Raw genomic sequence first — 7,775 nt, 5'->3', positions numbered from 1 at the left:
AGCTTAAAACTACCACTTTTTATACACACTATTTCACATGTTAGTTAAAGACTTCGATGCTTAAAATGTTTAGGGAGAAATGGAATACTGGTGTGTATTTTTTTCTTTAAAGTACCGAGACCAGCCATATACTGTATGTTTATTTTCCAAAATTAATATCGTTTATGGCCTTCACACGTGTTACAGTATGCTCCTATTCGTTTTATGCTCAGCCACTAAGATTTCCCTTCAGTGGTAAAATTCCATATAAATATTCAATACTTAAACGGGCACAGTAACGACATTAAATATACATATACATACTGTATACAGTACAGTTTGCATACAGTAATATGTTAATGTTCCTAAATCAATATCTTTTATGAGCATGTGAAAGGCATGGTGAATCAGAGATTCTCAAAAATTACTGTACTTTGCATGATTGGAAACAAATGTGTGATTGTGAAATGCTGTGGTGTTACTTTGAGAAAAAATGAATGTGGACCATGGCAATACTTTGACTTTACAGCTTGTCCAGGGTCATTCATTATTAATACTATTAGTAATATCTACGGTAAAGACTTTGATGGCGACAGCTCAAACATGAGAGGTTGAGCTTTATTAGCTCCACCTTGCGGAAATTCCAGATACTATTATTTTACTTGCGGTACTACGTGGTATCATGCGGCACTATGCGATAATTTACGGTATTAATACGGTAACTTGCGGTACACAAGTACGTCAAGCGCACCGCAAAATAATATGGTATCGCCCGCTTGTTTTGAATGGCTGCGTCTGTAAGATGTGAAGAAGGGGTTAACTGATTCCTTTCTACACAAGGACTGGACTTCTTGTGACACCAGACATTCCAGGCTTAGAGTTATGGCAGGAAAGGGGAATAACTGATAAGGATTCCAGATGCCCCCCTTCTCAAGGAAGGAAACCTAACACTGACCATTTGGCCAAAGTCTGTGACCTGTCCGAAGACCATGACCTCCCTCCATTACCATAATAATGAGCTACGTCAGAAGCAGCAGGAAAGGGCTATATAAACTGGAAGTTTTGTACCGGCACTTTGAACAATACTTTGGTTTTATTGTTCCTTGCATGCAATAAAACTCGTCTGTTTAACTTCATCTCGGGATCCAGAACTTATTTGTCTGTTACAACAGGTAGTACTCAGAGGGAAAATCATAGCTATCACCACTGCTCAGAAGAAGTTGAGGGAGTATAAAATAAAAAAATTAGAGGGAAATGTAAAAGCTCTAGAAGACACATATAAGAAAAATAAAGACATAAGACAAAAAGATATAGACAAGGCATTTGAATCCTATTATAAACCAGCACAGTAAAGTAACAAAATTATAAAAACTTTTTTAGATTCACTGGATCTACCATCATTTGCAATAAAACAAAATCCTGTCTTGACAAAAGATATTAAATAAGATGAGTTATATGGCAATAAGTAACTTAAAAAATAATAAAATCACAAGGTAGTGATGGATTTCCATCAGAGTGGTACAAGACACTCTTCTCTCTTTTTTCAATTAGACCCTTAAGAAGGGAATCACTCCTCCCTCTTGAAAAGATGCAATAATTACAGTTTAGCAGTTTTCTGAACAAGGGCAGTCTTGCCCTTGCCGCTGTGTGTTTCGGATTGTTGTCTTGAAAGAGACGGTGCCTTGATCCAAAGTGCTCCCTGATATATGGGGAGGCATGCTGTTTGACCACGACTTCCTCGAAGAATTCACAATTCATAATTCGTTCAAAAATAAGAAGTGGTCCTGGGCCTCTTCTAGATACACCCCCCAAGACGTGAACCTTCAGTGGATGTTTGGGCTTGGCTTGTCCACATATCTCCCCTTTTTACAAAATGACATGGTTGAAAACTGTTCCAGAGCCACTGTTGTTTCATCAGTGAAAAGTACATCATGAAATGCCTCTCCCTGTTCAATCCATTGGAGCACTTGTTTGAGTTTTTCCTCTTTGTTTTTTATCCTTATCATGGAGCATGTGTTGGTTTTTTTATATCTCCATCCAAGCCTTTTGCGCACTCTTCTTATCGATGTCGGATTCATGCTCGCACCGAGGTCAGCCCATAGCCGTCTTTGAACTTGCATCGCCGATAGCTCATCATTTTCATCCGTCTGTCGATGGTTTGCACAATAGACTTGAAAAAAAAGAGATCAACAGTTAGTTATAAAAACAATGTGCGTAGTTGTATTTACATGCAAGAAAAGTATTTTTAGAAAGTTATTTACCTTTGAATCGTCCTCGGTTTAGATTCTCTTTGCCTCCTCTCCCCTTTATAATGTCGTCTCACTGTGCTTTCGCAAACAAAGATGTCCATGGAAGCCAAATGCTGTACAATGTCTCATGTTCACTTCCCGTTTCTTTTCATCTTCAATATTTGGTGTGAGAGAGTCTTCGTGATTTTGGCCATAGTCCGTCTCCTTACCAAAGCGATACAGTGGTGCACCTTGAAGTCTGTACCTGTATACAGTATGGTACAGATAAACTTGCACCATACTGATGAGCTAATACCTGGGAAAGACACTCCTATCTTATTTAAAACACAATACACCAGGAAATGTGTCTGATGCATTAGCAACTTAAAAAAAATTGCATCGAAAAGTCGGGCTTAACAATTGTTTCCTTTTTCTCATCACTCACTGTTTGGATACTCGTCTCACCTTCCCTGTTCTTTGTTTTCCTGTTATTTGCTGTGTATTCCTTCTGTGATCCACTCCTGCTCTCACACCTAAAGAAAGCTATTTTACATTTCTTTGTGCGGTTCATAGTGCAATTAACCCTTGCTAGTATCTTTGCAGCCTTTTGAAAGTCTGTGCTGTCCTTTGAAAACAAGATGATCTCTGGTTCTTTGACAAAGCAAGGCTCGCCAGATAATGTGAAAAAGACACGAATCGAAACCTGTTTTTATAGCTTTTAAAGTCGTGCAATGTGTAAGCAGGAACACATCAGTATATCTTATATATGAAAAATACATCATATAGCTCCCAAACAAACGCAAACGTGTTTTTAATAAAATGTTTTTATTCATTCATAATCTAACTCGCATAACTCACATTCCCGAGTGCCCCCCACCCTGTTTAACAATTTTAGGAAGGCGAAGGAAGGACTAAGGAAGTTGTCATCTGTTGTTGAAGCTCTGTGAGCTCGGTGACTTTGAGACCTCTTATTATCCCAAATTATTTGAACCACCACAATTTAAAAAGAGAAAAAAGAGCTGACTGACAAGATTTAAGATGTGGCTGTGTTCTTCCTGCATTTGCGTTTGTCTGGGTGCTGACAAAGTAAAAAACAATTACTTTTTGACAATGAAAAAAACGCCAGTTTTTCATGTAAATAGTTCCCTGCTTCCACACCCCTCTCCCTCTCCACCTCCCTCTCCAGAAACAGCTCGGTGAGCTCCTCCAGTCAGGACAGAAGGCTCTACTGTACGCAGAGAGGGGTGGGAGGGGGGAACAAGCTGATACCCTGGCTTCTCTCCAGACACAGCTGGATGAGCTCCACCAGTCAGGACAGGAGGCTCTACTGTACACAGAGAGAGGTGGAAGAGGGGAACAAGCTGATTCCTTGGCTTCTCACCAGACACAGCTGGATGAGCTCCTCCAGTCAAGACAGAAGACTCTACTGTACACAGAGAGGGGTGGGAGGGGGGAACAAGCTGATACCCTGGCTTCTCTCCAGACACAGCTCGATGAGCTCCACCAGTCAGGACAGGCAAATAAAATACACTCTACAGACATTCACAACAGCGACTGTCAGAAGATAGGACACAGCGACTCAGACACCCGTTGAATAGAAAGGTGCACTTTAATTTTCTGTACAGCTAATATTAAAGCCAATACTTTAATATTCTTTTCTGTATGTTTATCGATAGTGGGTAATGGCCTAATTCGGCCCTGCACCCGTTGTTAGGTTTTTTTTTCTCTGCACACGGAGGATGTTTCTACAGATCTCCATGTGCAGAGTTTCTGTGGGGTGTTTGTCCCATTGAGTGTAATCCTGGTCTGTGAGGGGACCCCACACTTCATTGCCGTATAGGGCAATGGGTTGGATTACACTTTCAAATATTTGGAGCCAGATTCTTGTTGGTGTATTGACGTTGAAGAGCCTCCTTCTTATTGCATAGAAAGCCCTGAGTGCCTTCTCCCTCAGTGCCTTCACTGCCAGGTCAAAACTTCCAGATGAGCTGATGGTATATGTGATACAGTATGTGATATGCTGAGATATGTGTAGCTGGATGAGTGCTCCAATGTGTTGTTGTTAAGTGTGAATTTGTACCTGTTTCCCTGAGGTCTGGCTATTTTCTGGAAAACCATAACTCTGGTCTTGTCCAGAACGACTGTCAGCACCCAGGTCTGACAGTGCTACTCCAGCAGTGCCAGGTTCTACTGCAGTACCTGTTCTGTGGGCAACAGCAGGACAAGGTCATCTGCATAGAGCAGGAACTTGATTTCTGTGTCGTGTAGTGTGAGACCAGGAGCCGCAGACTGTTCCAACATTCCTGCTAATTTGTTGATATAGATATTAAACAGTATTGGGCTCAGGCTGTAGGCCTGGGCTCAGGCTGCAGCCCTGTCTCACCCCACGGCCCCACGACCAGTGGTGGTGATGTAATTAATCAATCTTTAATAACCAGTGAAATCCAGGAAACACTCAATGTCCTTTTTGAACTTTGGAAGGGAAACACAGAAAGCCTTAAAACCTGTTCCCTAAAGCTTTCTCAGTCAAGTATGAAAGTTTTCCCACACACCCTCCCCACACACCCTGCCCCCTGACCCTGTTTTGCGCCAGGGAAGACGAATATGAACCTATTTCCATTTGCAACTCATCCAAAAAGACACACTCACCGGAGTTTGCACAACTACTAAACAACTAAGACCTCTTCACTGTGTGAAAATACAACCTTTATAAGTTTATGCAGGTAAATAATTGCTATTAGGAATGATTTTTTAATCTATCAATGTTGGATTAAAAAAAAACACATTACATTAGAAAGCATCTTGCATTACATAGCTTGAAAAAAAAATTTATTTAGAGAGACTGGATAAGTAATTCAAGTGTTTTTTAACTTCCTGAAAAACAAGTAATAATTTAACAATATATGTAAATGTTTAATGATATGTCGCTGTTGTGATTGTCTGTAGAGTGTATCTTATTTTTAGTTTTGTAGCCAATGGGCCTTGCAGATCAGAATATCAAGGAACCAAACAATAACTGCGCCCAGCTCCTCAATGGAATCGCTTTAACTTGCTAATTGCGTTAGTGTTAACAGTCTGTCTCCCGACTCCGGCGAAAGAAACCCGTCTTTCATTGGAAGACAATGAACACATTCTACCCGTACATGAGAATATAGTATAAATATACCAAGGGATTGGGTTGAGTTCCGATCACAAAAGCACTACAGCGACCATAGTACAGTGTGGAGACCAAGAGCTTTTACGGTAAGAGACGAGGTGCTTCTGCTGCCACAGATTGCAAAGAGCGAAGGGTAAGCAAATACAGCAGGCTTCATCTGAAATATGCGATTATAGCGCATATTACAAGGTATTATTGCCGTTTTGAATTATACATTCAATTATAAATATTTCTTCGCAGCCTGTTCTTCAGGAAAACACCGCACGGGCGAAACGATCCTCAAAATCTACCACCAGGACAGTAAAAAAGAAAGCGGTAAGACGGAAAAAAGAAAAGTTTATTTTGATGTCTGTTCCGCAACTGATGATTACAACTGTGTGACTTTATTTCTTACATGAATTATGTTACTTTGCCACAGGCTGTGGGTCTCTGCTCTCGGCCACTGCCAAGGGTGCTAACCTGTAGAAGCAGCACCTGTATGGAGACTTTTTGGCAGCAGCGGGAGCAGTACGATGCATTACTGGGGAGGATTGCGAGGCTAGAGACATTCCTGAAGAAGCAGAAGCCGGGGACAGTGTGTACCTGCAGTCAAACGCTAGAGCAGCTGTCTCCAGATAAGTGCCTCTCCCCGCCGCGCAGGTTGCAATGCCTGGCGGAAGCTCTGCCCCCAACAGAGCACACACCGCCTCAGGACACTCCATCCCGGCCTCTCTGCTCACCACCTCCCAGGACTCGGCTGATGCTGTCCCCGCCGTCTGTCTCCCCTCAGGAAGCACCGTTTACACAGCGGAATTCACAGATGCCAGTGGAATGAACAATTCTCTCAGATATCCAACTGTTGCCCATCAATCAAGAGAAAGAGGGGGGGTTGTACTTGCAGTGCATCGGCATAGATGGGAAAGCCAGAGCCGACCGCTACGCCGCCCTCGTGTTTCGAAATCTTGTGACTTTTGAAATTTACTGGGAGTGGACCACATCGGAAAATTTCGATGGGTCCAGAGGCAAAAGTGCCTTGCCTTGCAATCTCCGGGAAACCATTAGTAGCATGGTGAATCGGAGATTCTTAACACTTACTTTGTGCAACTGGAAAAGAATTTGTGATCGGATCAACAAAATGCTTAGAAGAAGGAGGCGCTCTTTTTCTCTAGTTTAACAGTCTGTCCAGAAACAAAACATTCCTGTTAAACAAGAGGAATGTAAAAAAAATTGTACAAAAGTAAAAAACAATTACTTTTTGACAATGAAAAACTGTGTGTGTGTGTCTCTCTCCCTGCTGGCGCGCGGGCGCGGTGGGGTGCTTATCATTCTCAGTGCATAACAAGGAAGATTAATAAACAAACATAATCACATGGCTAAATAGTCAAGTCTAGCCAAAAGAGAAAACATCAACTTTATTTAAACTCCAACGAAAGTATTAATGGTTTTTAATCAGTGTACTTTTATGGAACATGACTTTGCTGAAATGTATTTAAAAATAAAAACAGTTACAATTGGCACGCCTGTAGCTTTTTCACGAAAAAAAAACCCTGAGTTACGTACTATGCCTACGTCTGCGAAACACCTGATCATCTGCTCGAAAGATTTCAGTGCTTTGTGTACAGTATATTCTAGTCACAGTGGGGGCAGGACATTTGAGGTGCCCGCCTGCACGGTGACCACTCGACAGCCTGCTGGCTGTGCCAAAAAATAAATAAAAACCAGTTTGACAACTCTTAAGCATACTTAAGCATACTGTGGTTTTTGTTAACACAAGTTTATCAGTGAAAAAACAACGGGCATTTTCAGAGTAGAATAGTCGTGCTTTCCAATCAAAGACAGATAAATGTTTTCACTGCTTATTAGTCGCTATTCAGAGAGAAATGCGGTGACGTCACCGCGAGCAGCACGCAGCTCCAGTTTCAGGCGTTAGCAATACATTTTTTTCAGCTAAATTTTTAGCTGAAAAGCTGTACGACGCAAGAATTTCGTTACTCTAGGAGGTTTCGTGAAAAAGCTACAGGCGTGTCAATTGTTCGAATACGAACCTATTTCCATTTGAAACTTATCAAAAAAGACACACTCACCAGAGCTTGCACAACTACTGTATAACTAAAAAAGACCTCTTCACTGTGTGAAAATACAACCTTTATAAGTTTATGCAGGTAAATAATTGCTATTAGGAATGATTTTTTAATCTATCAATGTTAGATTAAAAAAAACACATTGCCCGACTTTAGAAAGCATCTTGCATTACATGCTTGCATTACTTGCATTACGAATTTCCCAAATTTAATATGTGCTTTTCTACTGTATATTGGTACAGTAAGACTAATAGGTTCTAGTAAAAACTTACAGTATTCAGAATTGGTAATGGTTAGAAATCCCATTTTATGATAAGGGATTCTGGTTGCTATCCTAAACGGAAAGCAACT

The 7,775-nt window shown here is 41.1% G+C and overlaps 1 pseudogene; it reads left to right on the top strand.

The window, feature by feature from the left end:
- The first annotated feature begins 5,842 nt into the window (after nt 1–5,842).
- On the top strand, nt 5,843–6,517 carry LOC148836321 (uncharacterized; annotated as a pseudogene).
- The last annotated feature ends 1,258 nt before the right edge of the window (nt 6,518–7,775 follow it).

The sequence above is a fragment of the Atractosteus spatula genome, chromosome 4, assembly GCF_055471065.1.
Source record: "Atractosteus spatula isolate fAtrSpa1 chromosome 4, fAtrSpa1.hap1, whole genome shotgun sequence".
Classification (NCBI taxonomy): domain Eukaryota; kingdom Metazoa; phylum Chordata; class Actinopteri; order Semionotiformes; family Lepisosteidae; genus Atractosteus; species Atractosteus spatula.
Note: the sequence above shows the minus strand (reverse complement) of the source record. Positions and strands in the feature narration are given on the sequence as shown.